This window comes from Paramormyrops kingsleyae, unplaced genomic scaffold (assembly GCF_048594095.1).
Source record: "Paramormyrops kingsleyae isolate MSU_618 unplaced genomic scaffold, PKINGS_0.4 ups27, whole genome shotgun sequence".
Classification (NCBI taxonomy): domain Eukaryota; kingdom Metazoa; phylum Chordata; class Actinopteri; order Osteoglossiformes; family Mormyridae; genus Paramormyrops; species Paramormyrops kingsleyae.
Genome location: NW_027325965.1, coordinates 1,284,763 through 1,305,215, shown reverse-complemented (window position 1 = coordinate 1,305,215; position 20,453 = coordinate 1,284,763). Strand labels below are relative to the sequence as shown.

At 42.0% G+C, this 20,453-nt stretch overlaps 1 long non-coding RNA gene across 1 annotated transcript in view; it reads right to left on the bottom strand.

Moving 5' to 3' along the window:
- Positions 1-203: 203 nt before the first annotated feature.
- Positions 204-20,453, bottom strand: part of LOC140583970 (uncharacterized) — a 129,418-nt gene continuing 109,168 nt past the window's right edge. Inside the window, exon 2 of the long non-coding RNA XR_011986033.1 lies at positions 204-706. This is a non-coding gene — a long non-coding RNA (uncharacterized lncRNA). The remainder of the gene's footprint in view (positions 707-20,453) is intronic.

Sequence of the window (20,453 nt, the reverse complement as noted above, 5' to 3'; positions counted from 1 at the left end):
TAGGTGGTAGTAAAGCTGAAATTAAAATAAGACAACACTTATTTTGATACTTTTTTTGTTTGTTCTTTTTCTTAACCGTTCCTTCCTCCTATTCCTCTGTCTCTGCTTATTGACGTTTAGGAGAGAGTGCCAAACATAAATTAACGATGCAAGATTTTCAAACCAAGACAGACAAAGCACAAAAGAGACAACAAAGACACAAATATTGTATATATGTTTTATTGTAAAGCTCATATCCTAGCATATCTTATCCTAGCATATCTACAAACAAATTTACTTTTGTATAGCACGATATCACATTACACCGTCTCAAAGAGCTTTACAGCATCCCCACCCAAAGCCCCCAGTGAGTAAGCCATACATAGGCGACAGTGGCAAGGAAAAACTCCCTATTAGGAAGAAACCTTGGGAGGGACCAGACTCAAAGGGGGAGCCCATCCTCCAGGGGCTGGCAGGGAGAGTCAACTTATCTAACTTACCTACCTTAGCTTATCTAACTTACCTACCTTAGCTTATCTAACTGAAGTACCAACACTTAAACGACATCTCTATTAATACGCCGTCCCCGGCCGTAGCCCATTATTAATCCATTACTCCTGGCGGATTGCTGAGGCTGCCCCTGGCCCCTCTCAGGTCGCCGGTCACTGGAGCCATCGAAGTCCGTGCTTCGCCGTCCCCGGCCATAGCCCATTAGTCCAGCAGTATTCTGTTTAAAGACAAGGAGAGGTTATTGATATTGTATTGAACCTCTGTGGGTATTAAAGGTATATCCACAAGCAAGCCAGCAATAGTCCTAATTCACACTGTGGTGTACGCGAAACACCCCCCCTCCTAAGCGGCAGCATATACGATTCCATCCAGCACCCTCCCTTAGCACGCCATATTGCACGAGCCCAACTACCCATCCTAAAACAAACACACACATACATACACAAAGAAAATTAAAAAGGGCACTTCCCCATCTTCCACGAGAGCCACCCATAGGGTCTGGTCAGCTAACTGGCAGAGAGAGTGTTATGCCAAAAAAGGCATCCCTGTCGAAGAATGCATGCCTGTCTCTAAATGACCGATTGGTCACTGATCTGAAACGAGTTGAGCTACTTTGTCGAGTTAGGCTACCGTAGTGCTAATCGATAGCCCTAACCCTTACCCTAACCCACCAAACCCACCCCCCCTAAAACCCTAACCCTCAAAAAAAAAACCTAAAACCCCAACCCTAACCCCCAAAAAACCCCTAAAAGCTCAACTAGTCAGAACACCGGCATGCATTCTGCGGCAGGGATGCCTTTTTCGGCGTAATGCATGTTATACTCTAATTCAAGTGTTCTAATAGTCTCTTAATCTAGGGCTTTACCTTCGGCATGTAACACTTCCTCCGCGTCTTATCTATCCTTTCCGTTTCCTTACTTGTTATTTTAATTTTGATAATAATTTTAATTTTGATCTTGATTACTTTAATTTCGTTTCTCTCCATTTTACAGAAGACTTCAAAACGCAGTCACTCGTTAAAGCGCTGGAAAGAAGTTTGAGAAAAGAAGCACATGTGATTCAAAAGTAATCAAGCTGTTGTCACGGATGCCCATTCGTACCATAACTGACAATACGATCCTATGCAGGTCGTCGGCGACTTTCGGCCGCGATCGGCTCCTACTGACCGGTCGTAGGTCCGATTCGGCCGTAAGCAGGGTTGCCAACTCTGACGCATCTGGCGTGACACTCACGCTTTCAAACTGAAACGCTCACAGCAAGAAATCTTACGGCGAATATCTATTAATCCATTTAAACCTAAAATTGCCTACATGAAAAGCGTTGGGGCAGTTTGTAAATAGTCTGCAGGGTTTGCAAGGTAATAAAACTGTTATATACATGTAAATATATGTGTGTAGACTTGTCTCGAATTCAAAATCTCACGCCAACGCCAACTCGATCATTCGCTGTCTAAAGCTATACGCGCTGCAATGTCTTGTAGTACTTATTTTATGTGCATTCGCGCTGTTATGACAAGAAATCACTGTGCATTTTAGCTACAAATTAGCCACATAAATGTTAAAATGCAGGGTAATTTTTCGTCATAACAGCGTGGACGCACATAAAATAAATAGGCATTTGCGCTGCTATAACGAGGAATTGCCGCGCGTGTACGGGGAATGCGTAGGGGAGACCGGGTATGGTTGTAACACTTTTTGCTTTACCACCTATAACTCGATCACTGAATTTTTGAGCTAGAGATTTACATTTTTTCTATTAAGTACCTGTAGAAAAGGCTGTTAAATGAGCGGTTTGTTTAATTGTGCAGTGTTTTGAGCAGGCATTATTTCGGCCATTGGAGGCGTCACGCAGGACCCCAGGTTGGTTTTTTTCTTCTCTTCTTCGCTTTCCTTTAGGCTGGATGCAGAGTTCAACGTAGTTATACAAAGTTTTGTTGGGTTTATGGTGTAGTTGTGCGTGCATGCTGAGTAAGTATGCAGTTCATTCGTACCGCAACTATGCTTTGTAACCGGAGCAAATGTTTATTGTTTTATGCGTTTGTAATTTAAAATAAACATATCGCGCTGATCGCAGTTCGCTGCGTTAATGCCGCTCAGTTTTGAGTATTGTATGTTTATTTGCGTTTTGTAATACAAATGGTTAATATAATTTAATATCTATATTTGTTTAATGTTTGTAAAACTATGTTACCCGTGAGCGGTAGTTATATGTTGATTCCTATGTTCTTATTTCTGTTTCAGTAAACCACAATTGCATATTTCCCCAACGAGTATCCGGACTGTTTTATTGGTGGTGTGTTAATGCGCTACTATCCAACTATAGGATAACCTGTCAAAAGTAGGCAAACAAACCCAGTGTTCTGATCGGACACTCTGTAAAGGTTACCACCGGGAGAGAATCGGCGTCCCTTTTTTTTTAAACGACACTCTTCTACATGGTCCTTCGAGCCGGATAGGGTAAGTTTTACAGCAGTAATGATGGATGACAGAGAAAAGGATCTTGTCCTGAGTCAGGGGAGGCCTCGTAGAACAATTCGTCCTCCATGCTACCTAGACGAATATGAGACAGGCCATCATTACAGACAAAGAGGATTACCTGCATCATATCACCACCCTGATGCAAGAGAATATATGACGGATAGTTTCTCGGCGCATGACCAGCAGAGAAATGAACACTCATCACCTGGTAGTGTCCCAGAATGGGTGAAGACACTCAGGGAAGAGAACGATCAGCTGAGGAGAGATATTCGTGAACTAATTGAGTGGCGTGCATCGCAGACTTCTCCAACTCATATCCAGTCAGCTCCTCCTAGGCAGAGCCAAGATGATGAGGAAAGAGCCTCAACCTCATCCAGTATCGGCACCCCAATCTCCCAATATGGAGTCATGATGTCAGGCGATCAGTGGGATCCATGTCACGCAGGCCAACAGTCAAATCCAGTGCCTTGGGAGCATCGAGAGCCGTCAGTATGTGAGGGAGAAGAGGTAAATGAGATTGTGGAGCGGGTCAGGGATATTGCATTGCCACATAAGCAGTACCTTCATTCATCTGGTTATGGACCACACCAGTCCCGACGGTCATCTCGCCATGTGAATCCTGAACGCCATCATGGTAACTCATTAAACAAGCCACTCATTTAACAGCCTTTTCTACAGTACCCACATTTGTTTGCTACAAACTGCACCAAGTCAAACCTCTGCAAGAATATCACAGACCTGGTGAGTTCATGACAAATAGGCCTACATGGTGCTCCTTTGTTACAACCTGCCCCACTACCGGGGTAGGATGTAACACGTGTTGCGGTAAGTTGCAACAGTTAGACAAAAGAAGCAAAAACACTGGCCACACTGTGCTATATGGTTCAAAAATAAGTTTTTGAAGACTGACCATAACTCATATATCCACTAGTGTGCTAGAACAAACTTTCTTAATGCTATGTATGCTTAATCAATACTCTACTACAATGCATCTGAGCAAAAAAAACATCCAAGTCAAATAAAAATAATGTGTGTGTGTGTGTGTGTGTGTGTGTGTGTGTGTGTGTGTGTGTGTGTGTTCTTAATCGGTCACAATGCTGACAAATGAATCTTGGTAACCCTGCAGTACAGGCTTGGTGGGCCCAGATACTGTCAGTCTATAATACAGGTCTGCCGCCTGAGTCAAATATTCTGCCAGCACCTTCTCCTGCACCTCAGAGAAAACTTTGTCGCAGCTGTGGTAACCTACACTGGGAAGATCACTGGACCCCTGGTCTCTCAGCTTCTGCAGTGATTTGCAGTATCTGTTCAGTGTTACATGGCAGATCTCATGTGTCTTTGCAACTGACCTGACTGACTTGCCCTTCCTTGTGACCTCATCAGATGCTTTTTTAAAAACACTGGCAGGCACACCTCTTTCAGTCTTTCTTTTCCATTGTCTAGACATTCTGTAAAATTATTAAAATCGAGGAAGTGTCCTTATTTGTATGTAAGGGGATGGTTGTAACACTTAAAGATGTGTTACAACCCAGCCCAGCCCTCTTAGCTATTGCACCTTCCTCTGTTGATCTGAGTGCTGTTACTGGACTGATCATTAAGCAGTGAGGCAGATTGCACCACCAACTACAGAGTAAATGAACAGATAGACTGGAAATACACTCACTGGCCACTCTATTAGGTATACCTGTTCACCTGTCTGTATGTCAGCAGCACAATGTATAAAATCATGCAGATCAAAGTCATGCTCATATCAAACACCAGAATGGGGAAGAAAGGTGATTTAAGTGACTTCGAAGGTGACATTGTTCTTGGTGTTAGGTGGACTGGTATGAGTATTTCAGAAAATGCTGATCGACTGCTATTTTCACCATCTTTAGGGTTTACAGAGAATGGGCCGAAAAAGAAAAAACATCCAGTGAGCTGTGGTTCTCTGGGAAAAAAATGCCTTGTTGATGGCAGAGGTCAGGGACAGACTGGCTCTAGGTGATAGAAAGGCAAGAGTAACTCAACAACTCGTTACCACCAAGGTATGCAGAAGAGCATCTGTGAATGCACAACACATCCAACTCTGAAGCTGATGGGCTACAGCAGCGGAAGACCACAGCAGGTGCCACTCCTGTCAGCTACAAACAGGAAACTCAGGCTACAGCGGGCACGGGCTCACCGAAATTAGACAATGGAAGACTGGAAAGAGGTTGCCTGGTCAGATGAGTCTCAATTCACTGCTGCAACATCCAGATCATAGGGCCAGAATTTGGTGTAAGCAAAATTTTATTTGCACACTTTGGGGCCCTTAGTGCCAACTGAGCAATGTTTAAATGCCACAGCCTACCTGAGTATTGTTGCTGACCATGTCCATCCCTTTATGACCACAGTGTACCCAGCTTCTAATAGCTACTGCAGCAGGGTAACGTGCCATGTCACAGAGCTCATATCATCTCAGACTGGTTTCTTGAACATGAAAATAATTTCACTGTACTCAAATGGTTACACTTGGAATAAAAAGGGTGGTTATACACTGGACCCAGTGCCTTGAGACCCTTCCTGACAGCAGATGTCATTACAATCACTGTTATTCAAAAGCACTATAATACTGTTAATCATTAAACGATCAACAAAAATGTCTTACTTTGAAACAGTGCGGGGCCTCAGCTGACACCCATTTAAACTGGAATAGAGAATTTGATATTCGTTTTGTGAAAGGGAAAGTTTCCATTACAATGTGAGCAACTTATTTTTAAATACGTGATTTAAGTATATGCCAGGAAACCGAGTATGTAAGTAGAGCATACGTGTATATCCCATGCACGGTCTGAATAAGGACCCCACGTATATTTACGTATATTAAGCTGTAGTGATGAGGATTCTCACGTTATCTGCGCTGACATTTTACGTGGGATCGTGGTGATACCGCTCCGACGGTGACACTGGTCCTACGCTCATATTTCTTGGCTTGTCTCGGCCAGCAGGGGACATAGCAGCGTCGCCCCACTCGTGCCGAGAAGATGGGCGACCGTTGAGCAGCAGATACTTATATGAAGCAGAACGAAAATCGCGAGAGCAACAAAGAATGTACGCGGTGCGCTCTGGCCAAAACACCGTCTGGCATTTCCCGAAGGGTTCAGGCGGAGTTGGGTAGCTCCTTGCTGGTGTTGCGCCATATTTTGTGACCGTCGTAATGCGTGACTTCAGGGGTGCCGTTTCACACGTTACTGGGAATGAAGGTTCCTGTTCACATGCACGTGCCGTCTGCACATCTTACATACCATAGTTTATTCATTTTTCAAAGCAGCAGCGTTTCCACTTTTTGTTCCGTCATCTTATTTTGGGACATTCTAAAACGCTTAATGTGAAAAAGCTTAATGTCGCTATTTTGGTACATTAAACCACACCAAGTTTGTCACACACATATCTGGTCATACAGACTTTCACCTGACAAAAAATCAACACCGAAATGCTAGGAATATGGACTTTATACTACTCTCTTCCTTGCCTGTGCCACGTCATGCTATCACAGAAAACACAAGACACAAGCAGGATAGACCAAAAGCTAAGGATAAAATAAAACCATAAAACAAACAGGTGAGACAGACCAAAGGCCAGCCTTGTTCCATGACTGGAAGGGTGTCAACTTTTAAGCTGCTCATGCAAGCCACTGAGCTACATAGCAGGCCAGGGAATAAGGATTCCCTGTCATTGCACAAATAAATCACTCCAGGTAATAGCAGACGCTATAGAAATGGAGGTGAAAAAGAAGAGATGGAGGGGAGAGGAAAGAAAGCAGAGGAGTCAGAGATCAGGAGACGAGCAAGAGAGAGAGTGAGCTGGGGCATTAGGGGCAGCGTGAGCAGCAGCTGCAGAAGCTGGGGCCGTTGGGGCATTAGGTGTAGGAGCAGTAGTAGGAATAGTGGGTGTAGCTGCGGGGGGGTTGGCTGCAGCAGGAGCTGTAGGAGGGGGATTGAAGGAGCCAAAGTTGCAGCCAGAGCAGACAGTGTAGGAGAGGCTGCAAAAAATGCAGCTGAAGATATCAGGAAAAACTGCAAAAGAAACTTGGGAATTAGGGCAGAGACTGACAAAAGCAAAGGAAACACTATATATAAAAAACTATAGTAGATCAAATGGAAGGAAGCAGCTGCTTCAGTGATAGATGCAAGTAAACAGCTGCTACATTAATTAGATGCAAGGAAAGAGCCGCTTCAGTGGCTAAGCTGCAGGTCAGGCAGGACTATCTCCTGTGACAGAAGTGTGGGGTGCCACACGAAAACTAGTCAGACCTGGAGAATAAGCTCTCACACAGCTTCAGCAGCGACTCTGCTAAGATGGGATGACTCTTCCCAGCATGAATGCGATCAGCTGTGATCAAATGCCGCACATGAATCGGGGGGTTTTAACCGTCATCCTGCCCACATATTTACATACACGGGCTACCAACTGGGGCCATCAAGAATAATTTACTGAAAGAAGCAATGAAAATGGCAAAATAATAATGGCAAAACATTTCTTCTCAAAGTATTATTAGTCATGCAATTAATGTCATCTAATATTATTACAATTAATTTGCATACTTTGTAAAATGAAAATCTACACTTTTCTTCAACACAAAGCAGAGGTGTAAAGAGTACCTGAAAACCATACTTGAGTAAGAGTACAGATACCTTACTGTATAAATTACTCCATTACAAGTTACAAGTCACCAATTCCAATAAGACTTGAGTAAAAGTCGTAAAGTATCCAATTTTAAAAGAACTTAAGTATTTTACTCGTACTGAATGTAGGCTCAAAGAACACCAAGAAATGTGGAAAACAAGGAACTATTTATTTATGAGGCTTTATTTCCTAATATAGACATTAAATTGAACACCTCAATGTTTCAAAATGGCAGAAGAAGAAAATAGAACAAAAAGTCAGTCTCAGTCAAACTCAAATGTTCAAAAAAAAGGTAAAACAATAAAAAAACTAATAAAAAAACAAATTCAGAGCTGACTTTAATGGTGTCTTAAGGGCAATTCTTAAGGGCAATTCTTAAGGGTATTTCAAGCAAAAATGGAGCACTCCTAGTAATAAAATAATGACTTGAATTACACCATGATAATTATCAATATCGTTTGATATGATCATGATAAAAATATTTTTGCTATATCGCACAGCCTTAATGGATGCTACCACAGTGGCTTTGCTAACTAGCTAATAACTAGTAACCCATAGGAAGCAAGCTGAACAGTCGTTTGAGCAGACAGTAATATCTGATGACGCACAAAGTCTTTAAGTGTCAAGTCCTGTTAACTACATGGAAGCTATATTATCAGCAAGAAGGTCTTTACCTAGTTACCATAGTTTTGGTAGTGAGTCGGCTAGATAGTCAGCTAACTGATGGAAACGTTTAACCAGCAGCAAAACAACCACAAACAACCATGCGGGTCCCACAGTAAAATCTTTGTGCAGTAATTGACAGTCAATAGTGTGTCTAGCAGAAACATTAACAAACAAAATAATAAATAATAGATAGCACTGTTATTACACTGGGATACTAAAGTTGCTTATATTTTTGATACTCAGTACAAGTACAAAGTAGCCAAAAAAATACTTAAGTACAGTAACGAAGTCCATTTACTCAAGTACTTTACACCACTGCATAACTGACTGAAATTCATGATTAATGCCTTTATTTTACGGCTTATCTGGAGTCGTTTTGAGCACGATGTCACACATAGATTAATTGACTATGCAATGCAGCGATTTTTATTTATTGACATTTACCAAAGAGTTTTTGCAGACTAGCTGCATGTTATACCGCCATTGAAAAGGTACCATGCTACCGCATTTTTGAAAGCTGTTGTGTATTACATTTCATTAGTACAGGTGTTTTGACATTATAGCATACCTATCAGAATAGCACACTCTCAGTTAAAGCGCATGCGTAGAACAGAATTACATGTCCGCTAGCTCATAAATGTAGCATATTGCTGCAAGAATTTTCGACAGAAAGTAAGCAATTATGCTTTCCGGTTATTACGTGTAGTTACAGTTATAATAATAATTGATACTTTTATTGATCCCTGTGGGGAAATTGTCTTCTTTACACCTCCCTCAATTTGCTCTTTATAAATCAAGCTCTATGTGAAAGACAGTCACCTGTGTGGGCCCCCAGGAAGCTGGGTGTTAAGGGCCTTGCTAAAGGACGTGCTGAGGTTGGGTTTGGACCGGTGACCTTCTGATTACAGGCACAAGGACTTAGCCCATGTACTGAGCCACACCCCCCCCCCCCAGTTGTGTATTAGTAGCATTTATGATGTTTCTCTAATGTGAGCTAGTACATAACCCAGCTAGTACCAACCGTTGCAACAATACTCTAGTTTTCTGTCATACTCATTGTTTTATTTTCTTGCATTGTCCATTTTTGTTCATAGTCTTTAATATTCCAAATAACGACAATTTCAGATAACTACTGGAACAATGAGTTCTGGAGGGGAGCAAGCTCCGTTACATGCTATAGATATGTTGATCTGATACCTTTCCGTATCAGATTGTTACCACTGTTAAAAACCACAGGTATTTTATTCTGATTGTATGTATTTCCTTATTAGGGCACATTAGTTACTCCTGTTAAAAAATCCGTTTATTCTGACATTGTAAATTTCCTGAAGAGTTTACCCTCTTTAAAATGATGGAGTTCCACTTGTGCCAAAAATATGCTGATATGCATATGAGCTTTCCGTTTCTGCCAAAAATATGTAAACAGCACACAGTCCATGTCGGCTGAGCATGTGACAAAGCATTTGTCTGTGACGACTCTATTTTGTCAATGAGTTTGTCTGTGGAGCCCCTGAAGGAACCAAAAGGTGTCTGCTAATTAGATACCCAGGAATAAACTGTGTGGCCCCTGCCCAAGCATTGCTGCCCAAACAGCAGTCTCCTCCTTATGCCGCCGAGGGAGGAGTAGCAACTGGTTCCCCTGCCCCTTCCCCTCTCCCCCCTGCAGATGAGGATCATAACCGTTCAGCGCCCGACTCCACCTCCTTATCAGTGACGACGTGCCGCGGTCAAAAACTCAGGCAGTAGGACGAGGCAGAAAAAATTCTTGCCCCTATGTTGTTATTTACAAATCCTCAAGAGGGAGATAACTTTGGTCATCTGACACTGTAGATGAAGGAGTTGAAGGACATTTTCAGTGACCTGCTGGATCCCAGGCAGAACAGACCTCGCTATGTGGCAGCCCTTCTGATACAGGTCGCCCCGCGCATGGACTGGATGATGATGCATCAGTTTAAGCAGGAGCCTAGTAAATCCTGCGAGTGCTACACCGAACGACTGATGGCAGCTTTCTCCAACTACAGTGGGATGGACCGCCCAGCGAACCAAGAGTGTATGTGATGTAAAATACACTAAGAGAGCTCAGTTCCTTTAAAGAGAGGTACTTATAATACTCTGTATTAGTTTTCGTGAGCTGTCCTCTTAAAAAGTACAACACCAGTACTCCATATTCAAATTGTCCCATGAAAAACTACAACCTCCAAACATCAAACTACATGCTTCTATGTCACCTACACTTCAGACTTCATCCTCAAAATCAAAGCAGTATTAACACAAGCAACATCCATCACTTAAAGCCAATATAAGTCTGCTACAACTGGACTTATATCTAAGCAAAACAAACATTTTATGTTCAAGTTTTCTTAAAACTACTGAAACAAATAAATGGCTGCCCTACAGTTCCGCTGTTTTGTTTGTCACCCTGAATTATGTCCTTCATAGTGTGGAAAAAACCGAAGGCTGAGGAATGTTACGTAACACAGCTAGAATGCAATATCTCTCTCTGGTGTAATTCACTGTGTGGTCTTAAGTGTGGTGTCTTCTTCATAACACTCCCTAACTCTTGTATTCATGACCATGAGATAGGGTGGGCTGCTTTTCTTCCTTGCTTTGGCTAGTATTCCTCCCTTTCCTCCCCAGCCTTGGTTGGTGGTTCAGGCAGCATCACCTTGTTTTAGTAGACCCAGGTGCCATACATTTTGAAAGTAGGCTCAAGTGCACAAAATGTTCTAGCAGAAATCTTAGACAAACTCTGAATTACAAAGTAATCTGACTCCTTCTGAAGCTGTGAGAAATTGTTCATCTATATTTGCTGCATTGTCACTTGTTGATCTGCGTGTGCCCTGCTCCAGCAGTAAAGGGGAGATCGCGTGCAGAGCTGGTTTTCTGTAGGTCTGAGTAAAAATAAAATATCCTCTTCATACAGGAACCAAGTCTATGGCTGGAAATTTCTGCAACAGAGCCATTTAGTTATTTCTAGAAAAACATATAGAGCCAATGAAGGAACCTGATGTCATAGTAACACAGGTCACTGTCCGTGGTGCTGAATTCTCTACTAGATGGGCTTGTGCTGAATGAATAGGACAGCTGGCCAACGTGTCTGTGTGCTTCCACTGACTGGCACCGTGACAACGAGGGGGAAAAATTCATACAGTAAATTAGTTAACAATAATTAGTAATCACGTATAGTTCTCATTTATCATGATGTAAAATTCAAAAACCATTTCTGACTATTAATCTGCACATTTTAATAATTTAATTAATATTACCTAATTTGTTTATCATTTTCTGCAATCACTGTGCGTTAAAGCAAGTTTTAAAACTAGCTGTGAAATTGTTGATGCTGTTGTTGATCTGAATGTTGCTGACGGAGCCTTAGGATACGTCTTCATACAGATGAGTGAGGGGATGGATGCACTATTCTATGGAGGCCTCTGAAGAGAAAAAATGATCCCAATTTTATATTGAGAGGGATGGTTAATTCCATTTTAATGCAGACTGCGTTAAAAGTCCCTGTTCTGCCGTTGATCTTTTGCATGCATGCTATCATGTATTAGTTTACTCTGTATTTTGATCACGTCAAACTAAAGAATTTTTGGTCGTATTTTTGTTCCTAATTTTGAAGTAATTGTAAAATAAAAATGTTGTTCTTTTCCGCCGCCATGCTTCGTCTTACTTGTGAAGGTTATGCTTGCATTGAACTTGCTTTGTAGACAGTAAGATCCTGCCGGCATTAATTCTCCACTGTGTGGTAATTTTGAGAAATTGCGCACGTTTCTTATCCCGTCAGAATCGGTAAAACTAACGCCATGCGAATGTGTCTTAGCGCAGAGTTTAGAATATTTACGGTTTCCGGTCAATGAAGGCAGTTTGAAATAAAACAAAAACGGTTGAACTTTCTGGATGCGCAAACTCTCGCTCTTGGCAAGATGGTGCAGATAGTTGAGATAAAGGACTGTTATTCGATGAGAATTCGAATCCATCACTCCTTAAACATGGAGAACATGGATCCAGAAGGTATTAATGATTATAATGATTAAATGATAATAAAGTTGTAGCTCCTGGTATGTGACAAACGAAATGAACGGCCAAGTCTGCATTGGCCTAATGCTTGTTAGTTTTGAGGTAAAGCTGATAAGTAACACATTTGGTTTTCGAGGTAAAATAACCGACCGGTTGAATAATTCAACTTTTATCTACAGAAATGAATGTATTTAGAACTGCAAACGGATACATTGGAAGCGGAGTTTTAAAATGAGAAAATGTAACGATGTGATAGGAAATGCCGTTCGTTATACTCCCCTTCTGTCTCCCATTCTTGCTCATCTTGTTTAAATAATAAGAAAATGAAAAGCAAGATCACTGTTAGTGACAAAAGTGCAGGACTAAATGTGTTTCATTTAATATTTATTCATTTGGATATGTGTGAGAGTAAGCGTATGCATGGATGTTGTCTTCTGGTTTAGCTTTCTTAGCTTTATCAGTAATTCACATTATTTCATTTATCTGACAATCTGAAGCCCATGGACTCATTTTAAACGGATTTTGTAGTAGAGTATTTATCCAGTTATTGTCATGTTCTTATATATCTCTCTGTGTTCCATTTTGTCCCAGTTCATGAGTTTTTGGAGGACAAGTTCATCTCCATTCTGGTCGTGAACTTCGAGAGGAGCCCACTGACCATGGAGAACTTGCAGTCTCTGGCCCTCAGTGTCCCTTCATTTTATTGGCGGCTCACTGGGGAGGAGCTGGATCCCAGCCTATTGCACGTAGCACCTGCACGACTGCAAGTGGTACATCATGGTACAGAGACTGGTGTCCAGCATGGGGATGGAGAATCACCAGCTGAGGAGGATGACCATTACGGACAGGAGCTGCCATCATCCAGCTCTATAAGGGAGGCTTCCCCTGCAGCTCCAGCATCCACGACTGAGGATGCTAATGGGCTTCCTGAGGCTCTCCCCTTGGCCTGGGGTGAAGATGAGCCCTCATCTCCATCCTTATCTGTGCCTTCTGACACTCAACCTGGAAGTCAGATTGAGCCAGAACATGCTGAGCCCTCCAGCTCCACCTTCTGGATCCCTGTGGGCCCTAACAGCACGTGGCAGCAGCTTGAGATCGAAGGCCGCAACTACCTGCGGAAGCTGGATGAGCTCAGCATCTCCGATGGACTCTGGAGCATTACGGACTACGGTGATGATCACACCGTGGTCATGTCCGTGCATGTCTCCGTGCATGTGAGCAGTTCTCTGCGAACATGGGGCGTGAGGCAGGAGGAGAGGCCTCCTCAGAGGCCCGCTGGCACCAGACAGAGGAAGCGCAAGGCCGAGCCCGACGACACCAGCGGCTCAAGTTCTCCTCCACCGCACAAGAGGCCCATGCGCTTCTGACTTGATTCCATGTTTTTACGCTGTAAGTTACATTTTTATTTCAACATAATTAGAAGATCCCGCAGGAAAATATTAGTCAGTTACTTAATAAATGACCAAAAAGTAGTTGAATAGGACAGCTGGCCAACGTGTCTGTGTGCTTCCACTGACTGCCACCCTGACATATAATGATTTTTAACAACGAGGGGGAAAAATTCATACAGTAAATTAGTTAACAATAATTAGTAATCACCTATAGTTCTCATTTATCATAATGTAAAATTGAAAAACCTTTTCTGACTATTAATCTGCACAATTTAATAATTTAATTAATAGTACCTAATTTGTTTATCATTTTCTGCAATCACTGTGCGTTTAAGCAAGTTTTAAAACTAGCTGTGAAATTGTTGATGCTGTTGTTGATCTGAATGTTGCTGACAGAGCCTTAGGATACGTCTCTATACACATGAGTGAGGGGATGGATGCACTATTCTATGGAGGCCTCTGAAGAGAAAAAAATTATCCCAATTTTATATTGAGAGGGATGGTTAATTCCTTTTTAATGCAGACAACGTTAAAAGTCCCTGTTCTGCCGTTGATCTTTTGCATGCATGCTATCATGTATTAGTTTACTCTGTATTTTGATCACGTCAAACTAAAGAATTTTTGGTCGTATTTTTGTTCCTAATTTTGAAGTAATTGTAAAATAAAAATGTTGTTCTTTTCCGCCGCCATGCTTCGTCTTACTTGTGAAGGTTATACTTGCATTGAACTTGCTTTGTAGACAGTAAGATCCTGCCGGCATTAATTCTCCACTGTGTGGTAATTTTGAGAAATTGCGCACGTTTCTTATCCCGTCAGAATCGGTAAAACTAACGCCATGCGAATGTGTCTTAGCGCAGAGTTTAAAATATTTACGGTTTCCGGTCAATGAAGGCAGTTTGAAATAAAACAAAAACGGTTAAACTTTCTGGATGCGCAAACTCTCGCTCTTGGCAAAATGGTGCAGATAGTTGAGATAAAGGACTGTTACTCGATGAGATTTCGAATCCATCACTCCTTAAACGTGGAGAACATGGATCCAGAAGGTATTAATGATTATAGTGATTAAATGATAATAAAGTTGTAGCTCCCGGTATGTGACAGACGAAATGAACGGCCAAGTCTGCATTGGCCTAATGCTTGTTAGTTTTGAGGTAAAGCTGATAAGTAACACCTTTGGTTTTCGAGGTAAAATAACCGACCTGTTGAATAATTCAACTTTTATCTACAGAAACAAATGTATTTTGAACTGCAAACGGATACATTGGAAGCAGAGTTTTAAAATGAGAAAATGTAACGATGTGATAGGAAATGCCGTTCGTTATACTCCCCTTCTGTCTCCCATTCTTGCTCATCTTGTTTAAATAATAAGAAAATGAAAAGCAAGATCACTGTTAGTGACAAAAGTGCAGGACTAAATGTGTTTCATTTAATATTTATTCATTTGGATATGTGTGAGAGTAAGCGTATGCATGGATGTTGTCTTCTGGTTTAGCTTTCTTAGCTTTATCGGTAATTCACATTATTTCATTTATCTGACAATCTGAAGCCCATGGACTCATTTTAAACTGATTTTGTAGTAGAGTATTTATCCAGTTATTGTCATGTTCTTATATATCTCTCTGTGTTCCATTTTGTCCCAGTTCATGAGTTTGTGGAGGACAAGTTCATCTCCATTCTGGTCGTGAACTTCGAGAGGAGCCCACTGACCATGGAGAACTTGCAGTCTCTGGCCCTCAGTGTCCCTTCATTTTATTGGCGGCTCACTGGGGAGGAGTTGGATCCCAGCCTATTGCACGTAGCAACTGCATGGCTGCAAGTGGTACATCATGGTACAGAGACTGGTGTCCAGCATGGGGATGGAGAATCACCAGCTGAGGAGGATGACCATTACGGACAGGAGCTGCCATCACCCAGCTCTAGAAGGGAGGCTTCCCCTGCAGCTCCAGCATCCACGACTGAGGATGCTAATGGGCTTCCTGAGGCTCTCCCCTTGGCCTGGGGTGAAGATGAGCCCTCATCTCCATCATTATCTGTGGCTTCTGACACTCAACCTGGAAGTCAGATTGAGCCAGAACATGCTGAGCCCTCCAGCTCCACCTTCTGGATCCTTGTGGGCCCTAACAGCACATGGCAGCAGCTTGAGATCGAAGGCCGCAACTACCTGCGGAAGCTGGATGAGCTCAGCATCCCCGAGGGACTCTGGAGCATTACGGACTACGGTGATGATCACACCGTGGTCATGTCCGTGCATGTCTCCGTGCATGTGAGCAGTTCTCTGCGAACATGGGGCGTGAGGCAGGAGGAGAGGCCTCCGCAGAGGCCCGCTGGCACCAGTCAGAGGAAGCGCAAGGCCGAGCCCGACGACACCAGCGGCTCAAGTTCTCCTCCACCGCACAAGAGGGCCATGCGCTTCTGACTGGATTCCATGTTTTTACGCTGTAACTTACATTTTTATTTCAACATAATTAGAAGATCCCGCAGGAAAATATTAGTCAGTTTAGGGCTGGACAATAATTCGATATCAATATATATCGCGATAGAATTTTTTTCAATAACGGTGATACGATTTTTAAACACATTTCCTATATTTCGATATACATTTGAATATATATATATTCATATATATTCGTGTATATATATATTCATATATATTCGTATATATATATATATATATATACACACACACAGTCGAACCCACTTATCTTGTCCTCGGTTAACTCGCCAACCCTATTAAGTTGGCGTTTTTGAAGTGGAACCGCCAAATTCGGCACTTAACATTGGTTATCTCGATCCCCGTGACGATTCGCCGGCTTTTAAAAATGTATCACAAGTGCTAAACAGCGCGTATTCAAATCGCATTCGCAGGGTAATTTGCTAAACAACGCAGCTGTGAAACGCGATCCAGGTAAAACTTTTTTAGACAGCATAAATAATATTGAAGCATTTGTTTTCAAGCAGACTGTTAAAGGCAAAAGCAACAAAGCATTTTAGAAACCATAGTAACCGCGTGTATGATACTTATCAGAGCTGTGTCAGAGCGAAATGACTCGTGAATTTAATTTTGACACTGGTTAGCTTTTTGTAAAAACGAACTACAGTACACCCCGCAGGTTTTTTGTGAGCGATCTTTGTGTTTTCAATTTTGGAGAATATAATTAAAGGTTTGTATCGAGAAACGACGGTGGTTTTTATTGTATACTAGTAAATTTCTGCTGTTAGTTGGTGCATATGCCTTTTGTTAGCCAATATGTATGTCGGGGCCGGCTCTACGCTGGGGCAACGCCCCCTTAAGCAAACGTCCTGCCCCCTTAAATCAAACTTTTAGAAGTTGAGGAAGAAAATAATAATTACCCACAAACTGAATATGGACAAGATTTACTACAGTAGCTGAAAAATCCACTGAAAAAGGCACAAACGAGATGATAAGTTTCACTTCTTGTTCGCTCTTTCTGTTTGTGCGCGGGCTCACACTGCACTCGGCAGAGATCCCCCACTCACCCTCCCCCCAGCTAAACATCCAATCACTGTTAGTATGCAAATGAGTCCGTTTCTCAGTAGGCAGGGCAGAGTGAAATGAGCTGCGCGATTGCGGGAGGGGAAGCAGCAATCTCTCTCGTCAAAATCATAACGACTCGTGAGATCATGGTTCGAATTATTTTTGTCTATTTGGGGGGGTCTTGATCGGGGGGTACTGTACCCTCCAGTACCCCCCCGATCAAGACCCCCCCAAATAGACAAAAATAGCAGTTTGGGGGGGGGGGGTCTTAACATTTTTCTTTTGTTTTTTTTTTTTAAAAGAAAGATAATCTCACCTTGTAGGAAAATTTTATGTAAAACTATTTCAGACACCCCTAGTGTGGACCGTACCATTTTAACCACCTCGGCGCTAGAAGCAGCTTAGCCAGTCGGTTACGTCATTCATTCTCATTGAGCGACTTGTTCGTTGTGATTTCAAGATTTCAAGATTCTTTATTCGTCACATACATAGTTATAACAAGTACAACATGTAGTGAAATGAACCCTGACCGATCCTATTTTTCAGTTTTATATTTCAAGACTCGGTGAATTGATTTTTTCTTTTTCATAACTTAGCCTACCCTTTTTAGTTTTGGTAATATTGGCAATAGTGAAAAGTGTTTTGTTGGGTTCAAATATGTTTGATATAGGCCATCCAATTAAGGTAAATGTCATGTTTTTACTTGTTTTAATCTGATGAGGAATATTTTATTTTATTTTTTGTTGTTTTACTTTTCAGTTTTCCCCCTGAGGGATTGCCACCTTATGTGGTCAGGGGGTTTGCGTGCCTCAGTGACCCTAAGAGCTACACCAGCAGAAGCTTAGCCTTCAGGTGGGACACCCAAGTTGGACAGGTCTTAGGGTAGAGGCCTGACAAAGTGCAATCCAATTACATGACAAAAACTGTTATCCAGAGCACCACCCCACCCCTTTACCGCCTTTGTCGCCACCATGTGCCCCCTTCACATTTATGTCTGCCCCCTCATATATGCATGTCTAGAACCGGCCCCGATGCATGTACATATTTATATTATGCCGATCACGTCAAACAAATCGCGGCAATGCCAAAAACACCAAAAACCTGTGCATGTACATTCTCAGTTATTAATGCACATAAATAAATTTCAAGCACATGTTAATATATTGCTGCCATATTGGTTTTCGGTTATCTCGATCATCGGTTATCTCGACGCTTTTTGGCAACCTCCTAGGCCGGCGACATAACTGGGTTCGACTGTATATGAATTATCAGCCTGTTCTAGTTTAAATGGAAATATATTATTGTTAATAAGCTGAGTCTAAGAGTTTTATTTATTTGATAGTTTATTTCACATTTCTTGTTTGTACAGGCTAAATACAAATAAAAAGTGAACCTTATTTTTTTTTGTACTGTTTTTATAAAAAAAAAAAATTATATAATTTTAATAGGAGGAGCCTGGAGGTATTATAGACTTTGCAAATTCAGTTTGCAGACATCCATTGTGTGTGTCCTCGGCAGTTTTTTCCTGAGGCTTTTTAATATTGTCCATATCGATATCGGAATTATACCGTATCGACCAAAATTAAGAAATATATCGTGATATAATTTTTTGCCATATCGTCCAGTCCTAAGTCAGTTACTTAATAAATGACCAAAAAGTAGTTGAATAGGACAGCTGGCCAACGTGTCTGTGTGCTTCCACTGACTGGCACCCTGACATATAATGATTTTTAACAACGAGGGGGAAAAATTCATACAGTAAATTAGTTAACAATAATTAGTAATCACGTATAGTTCTCATTTATCTTAATGTAAAATTCAATAACCTTTTCTCACTATTAATCTGCACAATTTAATAATTTAATTAATATTACCTAATTTGTTTATCATTTTCTGCAATCACTGTGCGTTTAAGCAAGTTTTAAAACTGGCTGTGAAATTGTTGATGCTGTTGTTGATCTGAATGTTGCTGACAGAGCCTTAGGATACGTCTCTATACACATGAGTGAGGGGATGGATGCACTATTCTATGGAGGCCTCTGAAGAGAAATAAATTATCCCAATTTTATATTGAGAGGGATGGTTAATTCCTTTTTAATGCAGACAACGTTAAAAGTCCCTGTTCTGCCGTTGATCTTTTGCATGCATGCTATCATGTATTAGTTTACTCTGTATTTTGATCACATGTCAAACTAAAGAATTTTTGGTCGTATTTTTGTTCCTAATTTTGAAGTAATTGTAAAATAAAAATGTTGTTCTTTTCCGCCGCCATGCTACGTCTTACTTGTGAAGGTTATACTTGCATTGAACTTGCTTTGTAGACAGTAAGATCTTGCCGGCATTAATTCTCCACTGTGTGGTAATTTTGAGAAATTGCGCACGTTTCTTATCCCGTCAGAATCGGTAAAACTAACGCCATGCGAATGTGTCTTAGCGCAGAGTTTAAAATATTTACGGTTTCCGGTCAATGAAGGCAGTTTGAAATAAAACAAAAACGGTTAAACTTTCTGGATGCGCAAACTCTCGCTCTTGGCAAAATGGTGCAGATAGTTGAGATAAAGGACTGTTACTCGATGAGATTTCGAATCCATCACTATACTGTATATGTCAGGGTGCCAGTCAGTGGAAGCACACAGACACGTTGGCCAGCTGTCCTATTCAACTACTTTTTGGTCATTTATTAAGTAACTGACTAATATTTTCCTGCGGGATCTTCTAATTATGTTGAAATAAAAATGTAACTTACAGCGTAAAAACATGGAATCCAGTCAGAAGCGCATGGGCCTCTTGTGCGGTGGAGGAGAACTTGAGCCGCTGGTGTCGTCGGGCTCGGCCTTGCACTTCCTCTGACTGGTGCCAGCGGGCCTCTGAGGAGGCCTCTCCTCCTGCCTCGTGCCCCATGTTCGCAGAGAACTGCTCACATGCACGGAGACATGCACGGACATGACCACGGTGTGATCATCACCGTAGTCCGTAATGCTCCAGAGTCCCTCGGGGATGCTGAGCTCATCCAGCTTCTGCAGGTAGTTGCGGCCTTCGATCTCAAGCTGCTGCCACGTGCTGTTAGGGCCCACAGGGATCCAGAAGGTGGAGCTGGAGGGCTCAGCATGTTCTGGGTTCACTGGGTTCGTTTCGAGGGACGAAAAATCCTTTTTTTCGCCGATTACAGCGGCCAGACGGCTCGAGCTCGCAAGGCTATGTCCCCCGTTCTGAAGAAGGCTCGGGAAGCTGGTGTTCCTGCTTTTCTGTTGTACCCGACTAAAGTTC